Raw genomic sequence first — 23031 nt, 5'->3', positions numbered from 1 at the left:
AAACCCAGGCGCTGCACAACTTCCAAGAACTAAACTGATGCGCAATGTTCTAAGCACACTATCCCCAAATACCCTACTGAGGAATGGTTCAGCACTGAGTCAGAGGGAAGCGGGCTGAATCACAAATAGCGATTCCTGCAAGCTGCCTTCCCCCCGCCCCCAAGTCCGTGATCCAAGCAGTGACCAGGTTGTGGTTTGCTTGGGAAATCTGATGAGATCACAGTCTGGGGAGATACAGCTTCAGACACTTGAGTTTTTGTTAACCAACTCCTTGTTTTGCATGGAGACACGGACGGCAGTTGCTCTACCAGGTTCCCCATATGTTTGTAATACTGTTGTTATGGGAATACATGTACAGTCCATGTCACTGGCAAGTTGTGCTGCTTTGTGCTGGAAGGACAAAACAGAACTCATTGTCCAACAGAGCACCGAGTTTAGGCATAGCTCAAGCAAAATTTATTGCAGCGTGAGTCACGCTCAGTGCAAAACGCGTGCTTCGTTCACACGATGCTGTGGGACCCTGCCACGCTATCCACCATCAGGACCCACCTTCTGCAAGACCTCTGTGTTTGAGACCGCTCTTTCTCCAATGGGAGAAGTGAAGGATAAAGTGGGGACAACAGCAACTTGAGTACTAACATGAGTCCACATCACAGAGCAAAAAAACCTGCTTCCCAAGTAGCCCCAAAATGGGCATTGAGCTTGCTTACAGGAATAATGTGTGTGTTTATGTCTGCAAGGCTCTTATCAAAACCTCTGTGCCTGAGAAGCCTACATACACCCTTAGGTGCTGGCAGGGAGCATCCGTGGGGCTCACATCTCTGGAGGCACCAGCAGCAACTGAGGCTCTGCCACATCAGAGTGGCGCTGAAGAACCGACGAGGACAAACCTTCATGCCTGACAATCCCAAAATGTGCGAAATGCAAGCGGGAGGAGTGAAATGTGTTTTGTTTACTGCCAACCCCACTGACTCCTGAGCTACTGCTGAAGATCTCAGCCACAAGAGAGGAGCTGACTGGAGCAACATGCAACCAGCTCAAAGGAATACCAATTTGCGCATTTAGGCTCCTTTTAGCTGTCTGCAGGCAGTGACAGACATGGCCAACTCCTCTCCCTACCCCCCCAACCCCGAGACATTGCAATTTTCTGTTCCCATCTCAGGCAGCCAGGCACATCCCATGCTGTAGTTGAGGTTTAATTGCATATGCACTCTGTGGGGAAGGGCAGCATGGGACGGAGCCGTCCATCCACAAAGCAGAGGGACAGAAGGCTAAGAATCATTCCTGTCCTCCAGTAACCCTCACTGATCGACGCATCTAGGATTTTAAAGTGCATCGCTGATCAGATCTGCAGGTTGTCCTAGAAGGAGAAAAGTGACATAAAATATGCACAAGCCTTCCTTCTGTCCTGACAGCAGGTTGAGTTTTCAGATGATGTGGAAACAGCAGCCTGCTCTCCTCCCCCAACATGATGTCCTCACGCCTTCGCTTCAGTGCTGCCGCCTCACTGCCCTCTCCAGGGCCCTGCTCCTTCCCCAGCATCCCTGCTGTGGCTCTGCCCAAGGCTCCTTGCCACTGCCTTTGTGCCTGCTTAGCCCTTGGCCTCTCCTCTCAACACACCAAGTAGGGGCCCATTAGTGGTCTCTGTTTGGCACAAAGCAAGAACAGAAAGGGCATCAAATTGCCATCTGGGGGCAGAACTTGCCCACACTGCCAACCCAGCTGCACTCCAGGCAGGTGATCCCAGAGAGGATGGGAAGAGCGTGCACTTGTGCAATATGTCCATGTGCACAGCACGCCAGTCTCTCTGCCAGACGCAGGCATTGCCTTCCTTTTCTCCTCATCTTCAATAAGAGACACACAGAGAACATCTGACCCGAGATCAGCTCTCTGCATGTATATGTGCATGAAATTTTTATGGCATTGTTTGTGTGTGTGATGTCTGCGGTGTGTGTCTGCTCCGTTCTCAGGACTGCTGTAGTGAACAGAAATGCCAAAGTGTGGCACATCTTGGTTTTTGGTGTTGACTGCCCTGTACTTCACATCAGCTCTCGTGCAAAGCTGGATGTAAAATCCTACCAGTGCGTCACTGATAGAATGAGCACTGATCTACACCAAGGAAAACAAGAGAACCGAGCCATGCCTACCAAGAACCATGTTTATAACATGTACCTCTTGCCCCTCCGGAGGGACAGCATGCCACTCATGCAGGTACATCAGCAAAAACTTGCTGCTTCCGAGAACAGGGGTAGAGTGCATGTGAAAAGCTTGACTTCACCCCTGGGCCTATTTCACCAAGGCTCGGGAAGCATCAGATTTGTCATTGGTGTCACCAGATTCCAACATAATCAACAGAGATTCACCAAGTCACACTAACAGAAGGTCCCCTACTCCACTCACAGACAAGGCAAGCCACACACTCTCTGCCACCAGCCCTCGGGCTGCTTATGAGGAGCTTTTCCTTCCCTTGCTCAGCAGCAAAACACAGACCTCCGCTTCCTCCTGCACCCCAAAGCCCTGCTGCCCCACATCTGACTCACCCACACTCGCCTCACTGAGTTCAAAATTCCCCCTCATTTCCAAGTTGCTCCCAGGTCTCCATCAGCCACCCTAATCCCCCCCGCTCCCCACCTGCCTGCCAGCACCTCTCCCACTGGTTTTCCACCAACACCAAAAACATTGGAGCCGGCAGCGCAAGCTCCTCACTGGTCCGGCTGCATGAGGCCAGCATCTCCGTCTCCACCTCACTGCCCAACGAGGCCCATTCCAACCTTCCAACCCCAGCCCGAGAGCTCTCCCGTGCCGTGCCCGAAACCCCGGAGCGCGTCTCCCCGCACGCCTCCATCACCGGGCTTCCGCCTGCACAGCGCGGGATGGAGGAGGCATCGCGGAGAGCGCTACACCCAGCCATGCTTTTCTGCTTTGATTCTTTCGCTGCTTATTTATTTATTTTGCGGAGGGAGGCAGCGATGCCGAGAGAAGCAGGCTGAGATTTGTGCCGTGCACGTTTTTTGTTTTTTTTTTTTTTTGCAGCAGCAGCAGCGAGAGCCTCCATCTTCCCCGCCGGATTGAGCGGGGTCTCAGGACGACGGCGTCTCCCTCCCCACCTCCGCTCCCCGCGTCCCCCGGCGGCGAGGCTCCGCTCCCGGCGCCGGCTGCGGGGCACGGCCGCCCGCCCTCTCCCCGTTCGGCTCCCGCTCAGCTCGGGCTGCGTCGGGACGCGGGGACGACGGATTCGCGCAGCCCGTCGCTTATTTTCACCGAAACGACCACAGACCAGCGAAACCCGATGCCAAACTTACAGACCTCCCGAGAGGCGCGGAGAGGCTTTCCGAGAGCAGAACCCCTCCGGGATTCACGGCACCCGGGGCGCGAAACGCGACCGCGCGCGGACCGCCCCCTCCACCCTCCCGGGCCCCGCCGACAAAAGACCCCGCGGTGGCTCCTCGGGCCCGGCCGCCAACAGGTGTGACGCGCCCCGCGTCCCCCCGCCGCTGCGGGGGAAACTGAGGCACGGCGCCGCCCGCCCGCCGCAAAACTTTCCGCCCCCCGCCGCGCCGCGCCGCGCAGCGCCGGGCCGGACTGCGGCACGCACCGCCGGCGGCCGCCTCGGCGGAGGCGTCCCGGGGCCGGGCCGGGCGGCGGCCGCAGCTTACCTGCCTCAGGCGGAGGGCGCGCTGCGCGGCATGGCGGCGGGGCGGGCGGCGGGAGGCGGCCGGCGGCCCGGCCTGCGCTCGCGGGGCGCTAGGGCAGCATCAAGGCAACTTAGGGGGAAGGCTGGCGGGGCCTATTGTCTGCGCGGGGCGGCGGGGCGGCGGGGCGGCCTCCCCCCGCGGGCGCCGCGGCGCTTGGTACGGCCCAGGCATTCATGCCAAGCGGCTCTGGCGCACGGCGCTCGCCTCCCGCGGCTGCTGACAAGCCGCAAACGAGGCGCCCCCTCCCGCCGCCTCCCCCGCCCCAGCGGCGGGCGGGACGCGTCGCGGCCTCCCCCGCCTCGCGCGCACCGGCGGCGGCCCCCGGCCCCTGGGGAGCGCTCCGCCCGGGCCGCCCTCCTGCGCGGGGAGCCCGGCCGAGAGCCGCGGTGCCCAGCGAGCTCCGCCGCCGAGCTGCTGGGCGGTGGGCGCGACGTGCCCGAGGTGGCGGGAGCCATCTCACACGGCCGTCGTCCCCGTCCCAGCAACGGCTCCTCTCGATGGGTGCGGGCCCGCGCCCCGAGAACCGCCAGCCTCCGGCTCTCTGGGGCTTCCGTGGGAGCCCGGCGAGGAAATCGGAGTGGCTCCCAGGCCACGCAACGCCCCTGAGCTCGGGCTGGGGCTGAGCCCTTTGGTGGCACCATGGCCATCCGGGCCTACGCGCCCTCCGTCCGGCAGAAGATAAACCAGAAGGTGGCCGGTGTGAATCACGGAGCAGTGCGCCTGGTGCACGGGTTCACGAGGGTTCAGTCGGCGCAGCGAGGAGCCACATGACCCACTGTCATAGGTTTCATAACAAAACCACAAAACTCCATCTCAAAAAACACATCCCTGTCCAGGGACAACAAAAGGTTTTTCTGTGAGGCTCAGCGGAAAAGGACTGCGGAGCCCAGAAGTGTTGCACAAGCATCAGCTGGTTTCATTTAATAAAAATAATTATTATAATCACAATAATCGCAACCCAGATAGCTTTTTTGTCCAACGATCTCAAAGACACTTCACTAACTCGAGCAAGTGTTTTTATCTAAATTTAACGAGGGGTAAAACAAAGTCAGACAGACAAAGTGACCTACCAAGGTCATCTTGCAAATCTGCAACAGAAGGGAGAATGCATGGTTCTGAATTTAAGAGCCCAACAGAGAAGCCACCTCCCAAACACAAAGCTCCTACAGTCTCCCAAAACTCTAAAGTTTAATTGAGTCATAGAATAATAGAAGTTCTGTATCAGTCCATGTTGCTCTGTGAAGAATTTTAATCAGGTCCAATTTGAGTTTGGATACTAGGACAGATGCAAATGATGTGTTTCCTAGGAAAGAGAAATGGAGGTCAAGCAAGGAATAAAGACTGTGACCAAGAATGGCTGGAGATGGAGAGAGGAACGGACTGGAGGAAGCACAGCCAGGATGGAAAAACTGTGCACACAGGCACCATAGCTCTGTACACCAAAGCCACTTCATGGTGCCAGAGCTCTGCCCTGAGAGGAGCTGAACACAGTTTGTTTCTGAATGAGAGACCTGGGTCATGTCAGGGTGCCATAAAGGCTGGGGTCCACTTAAGCCATCCTAAAAAGTTCAGGATCTCTACATCTTCTCATATAGTCCTTTAAGGGAGAAGAAACCTCCCCAGGCTGCCACAGGTTGAAGCCTGATCATTTTCAGATCCACATTCTGCTAATGGGAAAAAACAACCCAGGGCTAAACTCACCTTGTCTAGGAAGGCTGCACCCAGAAGAAACAGCCTCTCTTGGCCGCTCCCAGTCTCGCTTTTTAGGCTGCTTTTGTACCTCAATGAAGATGACTTCGTCCTCTCTGCCAGCCCCTGGAGCTGCTAGAGTCTAACCAGCCCTGGATGAGAGCATGTCTTCTTGCAGCTGATGAGAGCTGCTGCTCCTGGCGGGGTGGATTTTCCCTCTTCCTTCATTTCCATAACGTTTCTCTTCTGTTTACTTTCCCATTGCTATCCTCATGGCCCCAATTCAGGACAGCGTGTAAGCACATGTTTAATCTCATTGATCTCATGGTACTCCACGTAGGAAGGAAAACACAGGTCCCTTCAGAGTGCTTGTCTCTGAATTTTACATTAAAGAGACGCGAGACAAAATTCAGAAGCAGTCACCTGAGGGTGGACTGGGACCTGGGCATCCCCGTCTTCTCAGGTGAAATGCAGAACAAGCAGAGTGCCGATCCCTGCAGATGCTTCACCCCCAGTGTGTGCCCAGGGAAGCCACAACTCCCTTGGCAGGAGAGGTAAGCATGCCCTCTCTCCTCAAACAGGCGCGGCTCAGAAGCTGGAGCTCTTCCACAGGAGACACAGACTGGAAATGCCAGGGGCAGAGCAAGCAGCACAGGCTGGGGCTTCTGAATCTTCCAGGAGTGCTTTAACCCTCCTGGATGCTGCACCTTACCAGGAAGCATCAGCCTCACAGTTTTGTACAGTGCCCATCCTGGAGGCATGCTTTTGGAGGCACAGAAGCATTTTGTTTCTGGATTCGCCTGCTGCTGTGCTAAGCTTTGTCAAGCAAGAGGACAGGTACAGAGCAGATCTGCTGAAGCCAGGGGTCTCACAGTCAAAGCTGATGGGCCTGAGGGCTCTGGGCATCCTCAGAACTAGCCATCAGCCGAGCGAGGGTTTGCAGCATCATACCTTGCTCACAGGTATCTGAAATTCATCTGAATCCTGCTTCAGGAGATCAAGAGCTTTACTTGACTCATATCTGGGATTAATTTCCCTGGTAGGAATTACAATATCCCTTATTGGCACTTCTATTAATTCAGACAGTATGATGTTTGGTGGGTTTGTTTGTTTGCTTTGGGGGGAGAGAGATAAAACATTTTCTCTATGTGCATGTACACTGTCTTATATGATAGGACCCCAAGTCTAGTTCAAGTGATGAGATGGCTCCTGTAAAGAGGCAGACAGTGGGATAGTCTAGCTTACATACATACCTGCTTCCTTGTTCTACTGCACTGAAGCATTCATCTCTCATCTCCTCTACAAATGTATCAAGTAAAAAAGCAATAGTACTGTGCTTGTCTTGTGTCCCAAGCAGGAGTACACACACTTGCACCATACAGACCTGTGCATGCCCAGTAGACCAGACACCTCTGCAAGGCACATAGGCAGATCACCTGTACAGCAGGTCTGACAATGTGGGGATTCGTTAGGCATTGTGTTTCCGTGCTTGTATGCTATACGGTTCACCTCGCCAGTGTGCAATTGACCTATCCTGAATTTCTGGATGTTCAGCAGCCCAGCTATCTGACAGACCCGATGGGCATGTGGGAACTCTGATATTCCAATTCCATCCCAACAAAGTTCCCAGGTGGAGAAAGATGAGAAATCCAGGGAAATATGCACATGTGGAAGCTCACCATGCTGAAAAAGACGGGTTGATTCACCTGTGCCTGTGCAGCAACTGTTCACACCTCTTCTGCTCTTTGCTGCTATGCCTCACCTCATGCTCGTTCTTAGCTGAGTGCACAAGTTGTTCAGAAAGATAGGGGTTCCCGAGTAAATGCCCCTCTGAACTGGCGTGGCTCTGCTTGTCCACACGTACACATTCCTCCTCACAGCGCATCAGCTGGTTGTGCATCTTGGCTGTCCCTCTGTCCCTTGTAGCACATGTTTTGAAATGTTGCGCTTGGTCACATTTTACGGCACTTTGGGGAGTCTTTTACTCAGCCCCATTAGTTTTCCCCACTGTCAATGCAGCCTAATGCCATTGCCACAGATGCTTCATTCCTGGTCAGACCTCAGATAAAATATTCTTAAGAAAACCTCAGAAATCCCATTATTGCCAATTTTCAAACCATCTGTTCCTTTTCTTAAAGTCCCTGATGTTGGATTCATGGGTTTATGCAAGAATCTCAGCTTTCACTAAAAAAGGAAAAGTCACTTTTCTAGTTCCCGAAAGCCTCCAACACTGGAATACCAGAGGACTCTGAAGTGATCGTGCACTCATTTCAAGCCAGATTTCTGAGATAATGCCCTGATTTGCAGGTCCTGGCTCTCAGTCTTGGTCTCTGGGGATGAGAGCGCACCGTTCAGCTGTATTTAGAGACCTTTCTGCTGGAAGCAGAGGGATGCACTGTGAAGTATAAGAAGAAGAGGGAAAGGACAGGTCTGAAGCAGTACATTATAAAGGTGTTCATAAGCCTTCACAGCCAGAGGGGGGGGGGGGAAGACGAGGGAGGGATTGTTCCTGTTGCAGTTGCATTGTTTTATGGTGGTGTCATGCAATGAGATGGTGCCGGTTGTGGTTGTAACCAGCAGGCGGAGCTGAGCTGAATAAACAAGAGAGAGCTATTCATAGCCATAAGGAGGGCAGAGCACTCCTCTCCTAGCAACACAACCAGAAGAAGAGCAGTAAGAGCTCTGCCCAACTGGGGAAGAAATGTGCGCGAAATGTGGATGTTCTTCTCCTTCCAAGCAGTTTCTCTTCCATTGCTGTGAGATGCCTAGAGACCTCTCACCTGTCCTGCCTGCTCTGCCCAATTGCCCTGTTTGAACTCAGCAGTGTACTTACACAGGGTTTAGTAAAGTCCATTCTCTGAGAGTTTGACTAGCAAACGCCCTTTTCTGCTTTAAAATGAGAAATACAGGAGAAGCAGAAGGCAGAACACAAATCTGTGCTGCAGACTGTTGCACCCAGGAACTTGGTGGGATGAGGGCTCTGTTCTGCTGTCTCAGGGTTAATGATGTACCACCCTTGTTCCACAAGCAATTGGAAGGCTGCTCCATCTTGCTATTTCTTCACCCATTTCTCCTTATCCAAAGTCCAGTGATGTCAGCATCTGCACACAGTGCCTGATGTTTTTTCTGGAGGGGGCATCCCAAGGCAGAGCTCTGGAAGTTTTGGGTGCATGCGATAAAGCCCATGGCAGTTAAATGCAGAAGGACATTTTGTAAAGGAAGCTAGAACACCTCACCATTTGAAAGATTAGACATGTAGTAGCAAGGTACTGACAAGTGTTCCAAACACCTGTAACATCACCAGTAAATCAAGCAAAAGCATTTGCCAGCTCATCATTAGGAGAATAATGAGGTAATCACTATAGAATTTAGGCCAGGCAAAGAGGCCTGCATCCATCTGTAGGAGATATCACCACAATGAATAGTCAGTATTTAAGAGGAAACTTATGGACTTCCATCAGAGGGAATCCAATCCATAATGAAAAGTGTCCCTTGTTCTGACTTCTGCACAGCACAGGCATACAGTCACACCTCTGGAAACCTGCAAATCTGCCTTCATCATGCTACCATCACGTAATTACCATAAGCAGACTTCTCAGTTTGTGAATCCACCAGTCCATAAGCTTCACAAATAACTCAAAATCAGAATACAGGTACTGTGTTCTCTGATACACCACAATAAGCAGATTTTGAATGACATTTTAGTTTTCCAACAAGGTTTCAGTGTGTGAATTTAATAAATTGCTGGGAACAAAAAAAAAAAAAAAAAAAAAAAGGAGGAGGGTAATCATAGGCACAATTACAGTGTCTATCTGGAAGGTTGCATACTAGGCTTCTAGATCTCTTGCAAAACATGCCACCACTTGAACTCCAGCAGTAATTATCTTTTACAGAGTTTGGCAAGAAGAGAGGGCCTCGACTCACAGTTTGCCATTCAGTTACAAACTTTCTGTTAAAGGAGAATGACAAAATCCAGGAATCCCAGGTTTCACCTCTAACTTTAGGACCTAGAGATTAATATAATAGATGGGGCAAGCAAGTCACATAGATTTGGCACATCCAACTGAAAGGCAGCGCAGCTGATGGGATAAAAGAACTGTATTTTGATCTCAACTAATGGGATATGGCACAGCTTTTTTCTTTGTTTATTTTTGCATTGCAGGAAGGTTAGGCAGGCAGGGGGTAACAGACTGAAGCCTTGCTCAGCAAAGGTTAGGAAGTGCCCTGAAATATAAATGAAACAGCAGCATAAGACAAACAGCAATGTAAGGTGTGCTCCCTCAGAGCAGCTTCCCTTCCCTTAGTCTGTAGGAAATCAAGGCTGGGATTCTTTCTTGGTGTACCTGATTCAGCTGAAAAAGCAGAAGCCTGATACAGTTAAGAGTACTTGATAGAAATGATAAGACAAGGGAGAGCAAAGAGAAAAGAACAATTGATTTAATGCCTTCTTCATCTGTATTTAAATAAATAAAGGTGCCAGTATAAGGCTCTAGGCACCTTAACACACAATTAAGACTACTAAAGAGAAACCAAGCTACGCACCACTCCCAAGCAGCATGAAATGATTATCCAGAACGTGCTCTGCCACCTCCCAGAGGAAAAGAAAAGACTGGTTCCAGCCCTTCCAGCTTCTCTCTTCAAGGGTCTCATTCTCAACACTCTCATCTTATGGACTTCTACTATTAAGGGAAACGACACATTCCTGAGTGCCACTGCTGCCCTGCTGGGACACCCATGCACTCTCTGCCTACCCATAGACCAGGGCAGCCAGCAGTACTCCCAGTGACCACCACTGCTGCCGTACTGCACAGGAAGGGAATGTATGCATTGCTTTTCTTCCTCTGCTAACTCTTAGCAGAAAAAGTGTTGGCTTACCCCAGACACTGTTGATGTTGAAGAATATTGCTTACCTCAGCATAACAAGCTGGAGAATTTTTGTGTCCACGGTGGAGGGGTTAAGGGGGGGAGAGAGGGGGCAGGCAGGAAGGAAAAAGAAAAAGAAAAAGAAAAAAAAAAAGAGGACTAAAAAACTCCAAGTGATTTCACTAGCAGTTACTTCACTAACAAGATTGTTACAGGCTCCCAGCTTGTAACATTGTTAGCATTTCCCCCACCACCTTATACTGAATCGTTTCTGTTTGCCATTAACATCTCTTGCCCAACTTGCAGCTGCACTCTGCCTCTCTTCCCCAGGGCAGGGGCTGGAGCTGACAGGCCTCAGTGGAGACAGCAGCCACCTTCCCCAGGGAAGGACCAGCACTCTCAGAGGATGACCAGCACTGACATCACTGCCTGCACTGCACTCCACCAAAGCAGCTCTGGTAATTCCCAGCTCCAGTAATCTCCTGCCCAACTTGCACAAGAGTCCCTAAGATGGTATGGTGCTAATGGACAAGCTCAGAAGCATGCCAGCTGGGGAAATGATCAGCGACCAGTTTGCATGGATGAGGCAGAGAAAACTGTGGAATTAGTGGATATGGAATCAGTTGCAGCCAGAGGGCTGAGGTCAATGTCTCTGTTGAGGTGGAGCCAGGTGATGAGTAGTGTTCCCCAGGGGTCAATCTTGGGACCAATGCTCTTCAGCATTTTCATGAATGACATAGACAGTGGGATCAAGCGTACCCTCACCAAGCTTGTAGATAACACCAAGCTGAAAGTACTTGAAGGGAGCTTACAAACAGGTGAGAGACTGACTTTTTTACAGGATCTGACAGCAATAAGAAAATGGGGAATGATTTTAAACTTATGAAAGCTACACCTCACCCAGTTGGCAAGTCAGCCAATGTCCTGAAGAGCCAATCTGTATGGTCCTGCAGGGTTTGCCATTGCAGTGATGCAGACACCTATGCAGTATGACATGAGCCATCCTGGATCCAGCTTCCTCAGTTCGGCAGTGTTTCTTATGTACTAATGAGCCTAACCCTTATTTCTTTGTGCACAGCATCCAAAAGCAAGCAAGACTTTCATGGGATCAAGACCTGAGCTATGGAGTCTGCCATGCTTCACAGTGCCTACAAAGGTATAGTGGCTTGGGTCTTCATTGGCATGCCTATCCTTGTACCACCTTCTGTGTCATGGTATCATCAAGATGCCTGCAATATGCAGTGGGAGCAGGAGGAATGATCAACATCAACAATTTTGTTTCTGATGAGGGAATCCAAACCCTTCAATGACCTCAGGTACACTATGTCACCTGCCCCAGTGCAGGGTATGCCTCAGCACACACACTGACACAATCCCAGCCTGGCAGTCATCTCTGTGAGCCCATTCCATGAGCGCTCACTGACTCTAAGCCTTCTCCTCGAGTTTCCATCAACTGCTAGAAAAGCTCCCACTCTGTTGTCCCTGGTGGCTAGAACTCACATTCAGCAATCACAGCCTAGCACTCCTGCAGGAAGACAAGCTTAAACAAAGGAGCTGAATATATCTCCTCCTCATCCAGCAAGTATTCTGTTTCCTCTTCTCCTAGGTCTCCAGCCTGACTAACTCTGTCTCCATATACTGGATGCAGTCCCAGCAATGCTCAACTCTGCATGTCAGCTGGGGCCATGTGCAGTTGTGACATTAGGCACGATCCCTGATCCCAAACAGTACCAGCTGTCAACATGCTGACCCACTGGGACACAACAAAACCAGGCTTTTCTAGTTCTTATGTTCTGGCTGCCCCTTCCCCAAGGGAGTGCTTATAGCTAACCTCAAGCCTCAGAAAACACATCCAGGTCACACACTGCTCAGCAAGACCCAGTCCTAACTGACATCCCAGCAAGGACAAGCTGCAGATACCAAGCAGCCTGCTTGGCAGCATACGCTGGGCAGAAGGAAGCAGCAACTTTCCCATGGGTTGGGAGGCTCCTGGCAGCCTCTCCACAGCTCACTCCTTCCATGCTCTGCTAGCAGTTGTGACACCAGTGCTCAGCAGGGCTCTCAGGAAACCTCATCTGCAAATGTAGGAGGGGAAGAATAAGCCTGCACTAGCCAGAGTGGATGGCATGGACATATTGAGCCTCTGTGGACACATGCACTGTGGGAAACCTCCCCTACCAAACACCTGGCCTTGAAATAGAATGGGTGACTTTGCTGGGCTCCCAGTATACTCTAAATGATGTCAAAACTGAGCTTCTTGCCTTTGAAGAGCCTGGTCCATTTTCAATGTATTTTGGTGGGAATCTTTTCACTTGCTTCAAGGAGGACTTGGATGGGGAGAAAAGGAGAGATGTGGCAGTGCTACAGAGGAATCAACTTTCCCTGTGTCAAATCCATTTTTGTGGAGGAGGAGACAAAGGAATAAAAATCCAGAAAGGGACAAACCGCTATTTGTGTCTATCTGATTCCATAATTCTTTGTTCCTCTGGCATTTGTTTGTGTAATAGTAATGATTGGTGCCCCCAGTGAGGAGGTCAAGGCCTCCCCTTATAAAACATAATAGCATAATGAGAAATAGTTCCTGCCCTAAGCAACTCAAGTGAAGAAGAAAGTGAGGAGATGGGGAGCAGGGACATAACTTGCTCATGTTAACAGGGGCCAAAGGCAGAGCTGGGATCCCAGAACAGCTCTCCCTACTTTCCTTCTCCTCTCCCCTGGCCCAGGGTCCTCAGCCATAACACCACATTGACACTCCTCCATCGCTCTGTACGGCTGCAAAATGAATTCATAAGGTTCCAGAATTAGTTAATTTCCAGGAGTAGTTCCTTCATTACAAACACCACACAGCAGGCATTTTACATCTACAGCTACAAGAGCAGCCTAAGCCCGCAACCCTTTGTCAAGAGTAAAAATAGAAAACAGTCACAGTAAATGTGAAGAGAGTCAGGAATAAAGCAAGGGCAGAGAAAGATGGGAGCACTAGAAGTTCTACAAGAGAATGAATGCTTCAAAAAATATCTAATTATCTGCAGAGCCTGCATATGCTGCATGCTTGTTTTGGCATGGCAATATGATAAGGCGGCAGCTCAGGGCTACACAAAGGCAGCTCTAGCAGTTATTTAGATTGAATACTATTGACTCATTCCTAAATGAGAAGGAGCCCACCCTACCAAGTCACATCCTTCCATGTCGACTCGAGCTGAAGGAGGCCCTTGTCACTTCCATTCCCCCAGGGCCCACAGAGCGGCTCCTACCTCAGAATGAGGAGCAGGTGAGGGAGAGGAAGGCAGCTCTGAACAGGAGTGGTGGCAACAATTGCAACCCTAAAGGGAACAAAAGGGCTAATATTTCATTGGGGAAGGATCGCAGGTGCTACAGCTTCTGAACCTCAGCCACGGCTGGGCTTGAAGTGAATGTGCATATGGATGAAGTACTGAGAATAGGAGTATGGTAGCAAAATGAGTGAGAGCAGGCAGAGCGTACAGGCACAGAGTAACAGGTCCCTCCCTGTTCCTGTATTCTTGAGAAGATGTTAAAACTTGCTTCCCATCACAGTTTTCTTTATAACGCTGTCTTAGTTGGAAAACAACTTGGGAAGAATCCGTGAACATCTTGCTGAACAGAGATGAGAGCAGCAAACATCAGGGGACAGCAATAGCTTCCCTTGTCACACAGATGACACCAGGAAGACCAACTTACTGCTGTGCTGGGGGATGGCTTGGCCAGAGTGGCTTGTGTGCTCTGCCACATGCAAGTGGGTTCTTCTCTAAGGGGATCAAACGCATCATTACAGCCCTGATTAACAAAGCCAATCTTCTGTTTTCATTGGTCAGATGGGGAAATCTCCCAAGTGCTAGTACTGCTAAAATAAGATCTTGTTCACTGGAGATTAAGCAGAGCCTTCTCTTTCCAGGCATGTTTTGTTAGCAAGGGATTAACTAGGAACATTGACATTTAAGTTGTTGTCACTGCGCATTTGAGGCTAAGCACACATTAATTACAGGGCAGCACAGCTCTTGGTCACAAAGCTGCTTTTTACAAAGAGGACACAAGGTTGCACATGGGCAGCCTGGTCTAAGTATTAAATGGGGAGGTTGGTGGCCCTGCATGTGGCAGGGGGGTTGGAGATTCATGATTCTTAATGTCCCTTCCAACTCTGGCCATTCTGTGATTCTGTGCACATCCCTCCACATGTGAGAAGCGATGGACATGCAGGCCACTCCAGCAGGAATTTCAGGGGACAGGAGCAGTCCTCTCCTGCAGAGGCAACCTCAGTTAATACCATGTTTAAGCGAACAGGGTAGTTCACACTGATCACAGCTACTGCAGTTCCAGCTACTCTGCAGACACAGTCAGACATCAGCTTTTCATATGTAAGCAATGATTAGACCTTCCTTGATTGCAGAACCACATCCATCTCCAAGAGAAATTAAAAGAGGGGGAAAAAAAAAAAAAAAAAGGATGATGCCAGTTCAGTGACGGGGCTTGTAGTCCTGGTGCTCAGAGATGGGCAGCATTCAGCTGGGTGCCCTCCTTCCCCCCTGAAAGGTCCTCTCGTCAGCATCACGGCTGGGTATCTCAGATGACTGTGAATTAAATCAGCTCAAAACATCAGCACAGCCATCCATCAAGTCTCATTCACACTCGACTTCAAATCTCATTACAAGCCAAAAAGGCACAGTTCTGTTATTGTCCTAGAGCTTCCAGCACAAACGCATTCAAAACACTGCAAGAGAAATGGTGCCTCGGCACACCGGCATATAGCTGCAACAGAAAGCGCTTTCTCCGGTGCGATTGTTCAGCTCCATTTCATGGAGAGAGTTGCACGGAGGGAGGGCTGCGTGGCAGGGAGAGAAACAGAGAAACACTCCAGGCTACACAGAGCTGACAGGGAGAGCGGGAGGAGCGGGGAGGCGGGCGGGGAGGGCGGCGGGCAGGCAAGCAGGGAGGGAAACGGGGCAGCAGCAAGAGGGGGAGAGGATGCCGCAACGACACCTCAACCTCCTCCCCCAGACAAATAAGAGGGGGGACTTTAAGAAGCGTGCGTGTGGGAAGGTGGAGCAGGAAAAGGCCAGGGGCGAGCAGAAGCCCCGCATCGCAGCCACCCCGGCCTCCCCCCGGCCCGGGCCGCGCCTGCCCCCTGGCGGCTCACTCTGGGTGCGGTGGCGCTGAGCGGCGCCGCCCGCCCCGCCCGCTGCCAGGCCGTGCCGCGCTAATGGCGGCCTGCCCCGAGGGAGCGGGCGGCGAGAGCCCCCGCGCGGGGCCTGACGCCGGGCTGCCTCGCCGGCTGCTCTCGGCTCCTTCAGAGCAAGGACGGGATCCCTTCCCGCCCAACCTCCGCCGCTGGAACTTTTTCAAGAGACAGCAGATGAAAATAGCTGCCCAAATACATGAAGTATTCCGAGACTCTGAACGGCTCCTGGGATGGGGCATCCACAGCTTCTGCAGGGAGCCCATGCCAATGTCTTACGGCCCTCTGAATGTAGAGGACGTTCTTCACTCAATCTAAATCTCCCTCCTTTAGTTTAAAACCATTTCCCCTTGTCCTGTCGCTGTCTGATGGATGCCAGCTTGCAGCCCAACGGCGGCAGCAGATGTGAATCTACCCCAAACTTCCGCTCTCAGCATAGGCAGAACAAGGGCAATCCATAGGTTTGTCCCACGGATAAGGGACGTGGGCGCTGCCATGACAAAGGCCACAGCACTTGAACAGCTCTGACTCCTGCAGCAGTGGAGAGGAGCATCTTCACCTACAGGTATAACAAGGGGTGGCCTCGGTGAATCAACCAACCAGTGGAAACTTTGTGCTGTATTTTTTTTTTTTTTTTTAACCCTGAAAGCAGGGGAAACTGGATGGAGTGGAAGAAAAGCAAGAATATGTTATATTCTGCTATAACTCCCCACCCCCACCCACCCCTTTAGAGCCTTTATCATACATCAGCGTATTACACGTTGACCCTATGTTTAGGATGAGTAAAGGCAGTCCCCAAAGAATTGCCTCTCCATGAGAGACTTCCTCCAGACTACACAAGCAACATGAGAGGCCAGCTGATCCCCAGAGGGCAAGAACCACCCTGGGCTGGGTGCAGGAACGCTTGTGCCAAACACCAGGCTTGAAACTGACTACATGCCAGAGTGGGTACAGAGCGAAGCAGCCACCATGTGTTTACAGAAGGAGGGTGCAAATTGGCCTTCAGGGAGAGCTACTCTGCTATTGTCCCTGTAGCTCTGGGGTGGGGGAAAGACCTCCAACCGAGGGAACTACCAGGCAGGTGCGTATCTGCTATCTCCTAGGGGGAAAGGATTCAGAGCTGAACTGTCTGAGCCTATTAACAGCTGATAGTTTCTGTGGATACATACTGGCACAGGGGTTTACTGCAAGTAGCCTGCTTCCATCTCTAATGCTGCCTTCAGACCTTCGAGCCCAGCCCTGTGAAACACTGTTCCCACTACACTCTACAGTGTCTCTCACTGACAATTTTATTTTCATACTGGGAGACCTGAAAGGTGGTTTGCAGTAAATGGAAAGAACTGTACATTTGCATGGTTGCATAATCATGTTATACATGGATCTTTCGAACACAGGAGAGCAGAGCGAGAGAGAGGAAATTGGAACGTCACAAGCAGGAGCTAAAAGCCAGATTTCTCCATGAGATCAAGGAGTAGATGTAAAGTCAGTCAGATGGAGAAATGCCTGAATAGCTCTTCCAAATAGCAAGAGTTGCAGGCTTAGCTTGAAACATAAACAAAGCAAGATGTTTCTGGGGGCTGGGCAGGTTTTGTATAAACTCTATTTCCTCTTCCATCATTGAAACCGGATGAGAAGAACAGCCTGTAGTTTGCATCTTTTGCCTCTCTGAGGGCTTACACAGGGCTCATTTTCCAGGACTGTCAGACCAGGACCCATATTCACTGCACACAAAGAAAAATTACTCACAGCCATGTGGCCAAATGAAAAACTGAAGCTGAGAAGCAGTACTATGTATTCTGGAATTACATATATTCTCCTCTTACTAAATCCTCATTTACCAGCATTGGAAGCTTTCCCTTTTAGATTTGTCACAGCCCCCAGCCCAGGTCACCTGAAACACAGCCTGCAAGACAAAGCATCACCTGAAACATAAGTGCTATTAAAAGGAAGGGGCAAATTTTCATAGAAATGAAGCATTCTGTGATACAAGAGATCTGAAAACAGCAAGTCTTTAAGGATGAAAAATTTACTTTGGAAACGTGGCCCATCTCTCTCTCAGTTGCTTTAAAATTGCCACCTCACCTGCCTTACTGACATCAGAATGCATAGCAGGGTAACAGAAGGGTGAGAATGTTTCCACAAACATTTTGTGGTCCACTTTGTTACTCTAGTACTGCTGCTTTTTTTTTTTTTTTTTTTTTTAATCTAGGACACTTACATATCCAAACTGTTTGAAATGTTTAAACATCTGAAGAATTTCTCAGCTGCTTCCTCAAGTGTGAAGTCAAACACAGCTTATCCTGCAGAAAAAAGGGAGAGTGGGAGGACATGTTTTTTTTAAATGTTGTACCTCCTCACCTCCTTTGCACAGTCTGATTACTTGCTCGGAGTAGGTAATAAGTACTGTATTTGAAGGAGATCTATCCTCAGCAGAAAAGGATGAGGGAACAACAGGTGCCCAATCTGAATTAACTATCTTACCCCTAGGTGCAAAGCTGTCATCACAAACCCCGAACCTGTTACACAGAATAAAAGGCTAACAGGAGAGCTACGGGAGTGCATTTCCAAATAACCTGCAGCATATGGCAGCAAGACCCTGCAGGATTTCCAGTGGCACAAAGCAAGACTGCAAGGGGCTGGCTTCCCTTTTACACTTGGGCCTTTTTGCAGCATTCTGGAAGTGTGAAGAGGCAACAAGTAAAGTGCAAACTTGGCCCACTGTGCTCACATTAAATTCCTTGACATGGGGCATTTTGTGTGAGTGGGATAGCTGTCAGACATTGCCTCTGAGGACACATTCCTCAGTGGGCTCAGGCTGCTCAGGAAACTTTGGATGCCACTTCCAACCCAGGCAGCTCCCAACGTTCTAAATCTTACTGCAGTGTCAGATTCTGCCTGCTGCAACTGCACTACAAAGCATAGGCATTTATCCTTACCTCCATGCTCAGTGTAGACACAGTTTAGCTAACACATCTTTTTACAACCCCACACTCCCAAGACTGAAATGTCTTAGACTGTCAGTAGCCCCACAAGCAGGACTAAGAAGCAAGCAGAAATGGGTATGTCCACAATGCATGTTGTTATGAAAAGCAGAGATACCTGAGTTACCTGTAAATTACTTTTTTCAGGTTCTGGAAGCAGGCCAGGAGGCACATACAGATGCAGTTAGACAGCTGCAAGCCACTTTACATAAAACTTGATGCATTTGACACTAAAAAGGACAGGTCTGAGATTTTAGAGGAATACACTGCAAAACCATTGCTTGAGATGTGATGGGCCAAGTTGCTTGCAACACAAAGATGAACTGAACCTTAGCACTAAATTTCCTACTAATTTTCTGGTAGAGATGTTCAAGGGAGAGATATGACAGCATTTTTTCCAGCATGAAAAATCTTCCTTTATGGCCTGGACTGTGTCACACACACCTCATACACTGAAAGAAGGATCAGGTAATAAGCACAAGTAAGGTCAGAGCACGACTCAGTGAGAGACCTTTTGAGGACAAGCTGCTACAAAGCTAACATCCCAGCAAGCTCATACCATGCCTCAGGCAAAGGCTTCACCTGAAGTCACAAGAGGGAAGAAGTGAGGAAGGAAGGTGAATTGGTTTGCTCTGAATTGCGCAGAAGTTTCTCTTCCACTTGTGAGTGAACATATCTTCTGTATCACAGACAAAGCAGATATGGAAATCCATAAGGAACAGGCTCTGTCCACTTAAATCATGTTCTACATGAGCAGTTGCTTTTGCTGCAGTAGATCTCCAGTCAGTAGATCTCCAGCAGGACATCCCAGAAGTACTGAGTTGTTTGGAACTGCTGATGGCTAAGGCTTACATTAGGAGAATGTGTACCAAGGAATGCACCACACCAAACAGCCACAGAAATCCTCCCCACTGCAAACTAGCCATCCAGTTATTCATGGTACACAAGTAGTACAAACACCAACAGGGAGCTACAAAATCAGCATAAGCTTTGGCAGACAGTAAGACAGAATCCATGTCAGGATAATGGTGAAAGAGAGCTGCATGACGCACCCAGCATAGGAAATGGTTTTCCTTTTTAAAAAATGAGAACTAGTATAGATGGAACAGAGGCAGACAAATAGCAAACATCTTCGTGCCAAGGGAATAATGCTTGGGGTAACGGGATCCACTCTAAAATGAACACTTCCAGTCATCTTTGCAGTGATGACAAAGAGGAAAAAAACCAGGAAAAACCAGGAAGAGTAACATTGGAAGGACAGGTGGCATGAAAAGCCTAGGGAACTGAACACAATTAATTGTCAAGATTTGATTCCTCTTTCATACAATGGCTAATATTTTTTGTTGTTGTTCAATCTATTGGCAAAAAAGATGTGAAAGCATGAATTTGTAGACACTGGGAACACCCTGTAGGAAAAAAAACTCCTGAAATTTTCCAAACTATGGGCCAGAGCTCCTTTAAAGTGACATTTAATCAAAAGAAAGAAAATGAGCTAGTCGCATTTAATTTTGTAAAAAAAGGATCCTATTGTTCTAACATTATTTTGTTTCACTAATGTTTTGAGAAATTGGCTCCCTCTGGTTTGGATTTTTAAAGACTGACATGGGGCAGATATGACAAATGAAGAAAGCCTGTAGGACTATAAATGGAATAGAACTGTTGTTTCTACGCTCAGTTATGTGTGGATCTTACATTCTTACATATAAGAAAAAAAAAAGGGGGGGGATGGGGGTGAAACTGTTGACAAAGAGCTGAGAGTATGTTAGTAAATCTAAGGTAAGATGCATCCAAGAATGCTATAAACACTCAGAGCTTGGCATGAACTTAAAAAACTGCAATACAACAGCCCTGGAAATATGCAGCTAATGGCACGTAGAAGAATGTAATTTTTTTCTATGGTGTCACTTGTGGCCAAGCATATGATTATAGTAAATATCTGAAGCCAATGATTCTACTACCCTCTCCTGCCAGCGACTACCATAATTCCCCAAGGTAATGGGAATCCATCTCTTTCACTTGCCTCCAATGGAGCCTCTCCTCTTAGGTTTAACCTTGAACCCAAATTGCAAGATCTCAACTCTTAGCACATGAATTAGTTAATTCCATGCACATAAACTTTTCTATCAAGCTTACACTTCCATCTTTACCAATATATTTTCCAAATTTCTTCTCTTATTTCAATATTTAAATGTGAAAACGTACACTTCATAAGAGATGAGCTCTGCCATGTCAAAGATCTCACGCTCACCAACCTGTCTCAATAAATACTCTGATGGGTATTTATTTTACTTAACCTTAAGCCAAAGCAGCTCAGCTTTGTTGTGTAGACGGTCCTTATATTTTCTTGTTTTTGTGAATTTGTATACAGATAAACAGCATTCATGATCTGACATTTCACTTTGATTGCAAGTTGCTGTAATTAAGAACCACAGCTTTATGAATTTTAATCATCAGCTGTAAGTGGTACATTATCTCTAGTTCACAATGAAAGCAATCAAGTGGACAAGATATTTTTAGAGACATTACTGTGGTAATATTACATTAAGTAGCGGTTAGTACACTATTTTCACACCCAGTGATTTCACACATTAATGCAGCTATAGATCAGCGTTAATGACAACAGAAAGTTATTTTTCAAGTAGTATGAGAAGGGTGGTTGAAAGCACTACTGGGATTTACACTTCAGCAGCAGGAGGGGCACCTCAGCAGGGCTGCAGATGAAGACACTCCAGCAGCAGGGGCTGCTTCCACTTCTCCTAGAGACAGAGGCAAAAGCCCCAGTTGTCCTGAGTGGATGCGGGTTAACAACAGGGGCAACATTTTCTTCCTGCCTCTTGAGAGGAAAAGGAAGACAGGAGAGGAAAGGAAGGCAAAGTACCCTGATGCTGGCACTTAACCCCGGAGCTGGTGAGAAATCACATACCACATCTTGCCCAAGGCTGCCACTTAAGCAACACAATACTTCTCCTTTCTAGGAGGGCACAGTGCAGAACAAATCAGAAACACCCTAAGGCTTGAAGAAAAAAGGCAGGCAGTCTGCCACATTTTAAAGTTTCTGTGTATGCTACTGCACATGGATACAACGCTGTCTAGATAAACCCATAAATACACACTTCTTTCCTTCAAGGCAGGAGGGACTAGGGTGCAGGGCACCCTGCCTCAAGAGGTGCACATTTAAGATGTCTCACTGAAGGATAGTAGTTCATCTGAAGACTGTTTGCTTGAAAATAGGGCTAATGAGAAACTGTTCCAGGAAGGAGAAATTCTTCCTTCTTCCTGGAGTCTCAGATCTGGGATAACAGGAGAAGATCCAGAAACCTCACCCTGACCTGCAGGCCATTTTTTTTTTTTTTTCCCTACCACAGAGGTCCTATGAGGATTACAGAACTGAGTTAGAGAGCTTGGGAGCTAGCTCTGCCAAAGAGTACACCGTATTGTCTGTGTGGCATTGTGGCAGATAACTTGTCACAGATCTTGGATTCTGCTGACAAAGCCCTCATGACAAACCAGTTAAGTTCTGCAGACAGTGGCATTTCAGAGGCAGACTCCTCCCCAGCCAGAACTTGTTGATACCAGAATCATGGCAGAACACTGTGGCTCCAGGTCAAGTCATCTGGATTCACATGCCAGCTTTAGGTGGCAACGACTTTAGAACAGACCCAGATGCAGTAATAAAGTGTTATCTTTTGCCACGTTCCCCTCACATCTTTATATCCTAACAAGCCAGTCCCCACATTTAGTCAAGGATTACTGGACACTGGTCAAGACTGGACCACCACAGCTTTGTGACAGAGTAGCAGTATGGAAACACTGCTTAGATTTTACATAAAGAAAAAGAAAAAAAGAAAGATGCAGTAAGATGCTTCCTCATTGCCTAGCTTTTGAGACACTACTAGTATTTCTACATGGAGAATAAATTAGTACAAGTGTTTCTTGACATACAGATGTCTTTTAAGTTCTGTTTCCATAAACACTGTGGTAAGGCATAGGCAACTTTCCCAATACAGATATCTAAGTCCACTCTTGCAGCAAGTACTCCTTTCCCCCCTTAAGGCCACATTCCCAGCTTTTCCCATTGCCCTTCCCGGCAGCAGTACACCATCTCCTCTTCACTGTTTTTCCAAACACATAATTTGAAATTAATGGCTTACCTGTGCTCAGGCCTGCAGCTTGAGGCACCTACTTCATCTGTATCCTCTGTCAGTATAGGAAAAAAAAAAAAAAGCAATTGCTTCTTCATTAGGTCAGAGTAGGAATGATTTACATATCAATCTATGTCCATAATTAAAAAGAGATGATGGTGATAATAGGAAAACATTAACAGTACAGACAGGATAAAGTCCATATCTGAGTGAGAGCATTCTTAATTATATACCCAAGCCTATACATAAAGAAAGGCCTAAGTTTACAGTACGTGGGGCTTTCTTTCCCACATCCTTTGGCCCTCCCAGAGTCAGCTGTGTGTAAAATACTAATTTGCCACCAGTTAGCATATCAAGGTGTTTCTGTTAAGTAAGAGGGACAGAGGGAACTGGCACCTTTCTCTCATTCCCTTGCACCAAAAGGGATTCTTCCTTTATGCTTCTGTACAAACAGGAAATGAAGTCAGTGC

The 23031-nt window shown here is 48.7% G+C and overlaps 1 protein-coding gene across 2 annotated transcripts in view; it reads right to left on the bottom strand.

Annotated features, from left to right (window-relative positions):
• The window catches only part of LOC149919873 (uncharacterized), a 72045-nt gene that overhangs the window by 39262 nt on the left and 9752 nt on the right, over nt 1-23031 (bottom strand). The window contains exon 1 of one of the 2 annotated variants that reach the window (XM_090120816.1): nt 3657-3736. The exons of the other annotated variant lie outside the window; for it this stretch is intronic. The gene's annotated coding sequence lies outside the window, so the exon portion shown is untranslated. Of the gene's footprint in view, nt 1-3656; nt 3737-23031 lie in introns of those variants that run through there. 2 annotated transcript variants of the gene reach the window in all.

Source organism: Phasianus colchicus, chromosome 1, assembly GCF_987193195.1.
Source record: "Phasianus colchicus chromosome 1, bPhaCol1.hap1.1, whole genome shotgun sequence".
Classification (NCBI taxonomy): Eukaryota; Metazoa; Chordata; class Aves; order Galliformes; family Phasianidae; genus Phasianus; species Phasianus colchicus.
The sequence above is the reverse complement of the archived record's forward strand: the minus strand, read 5'-3'. Positions and strand labels throughout refer to the sequence as shown.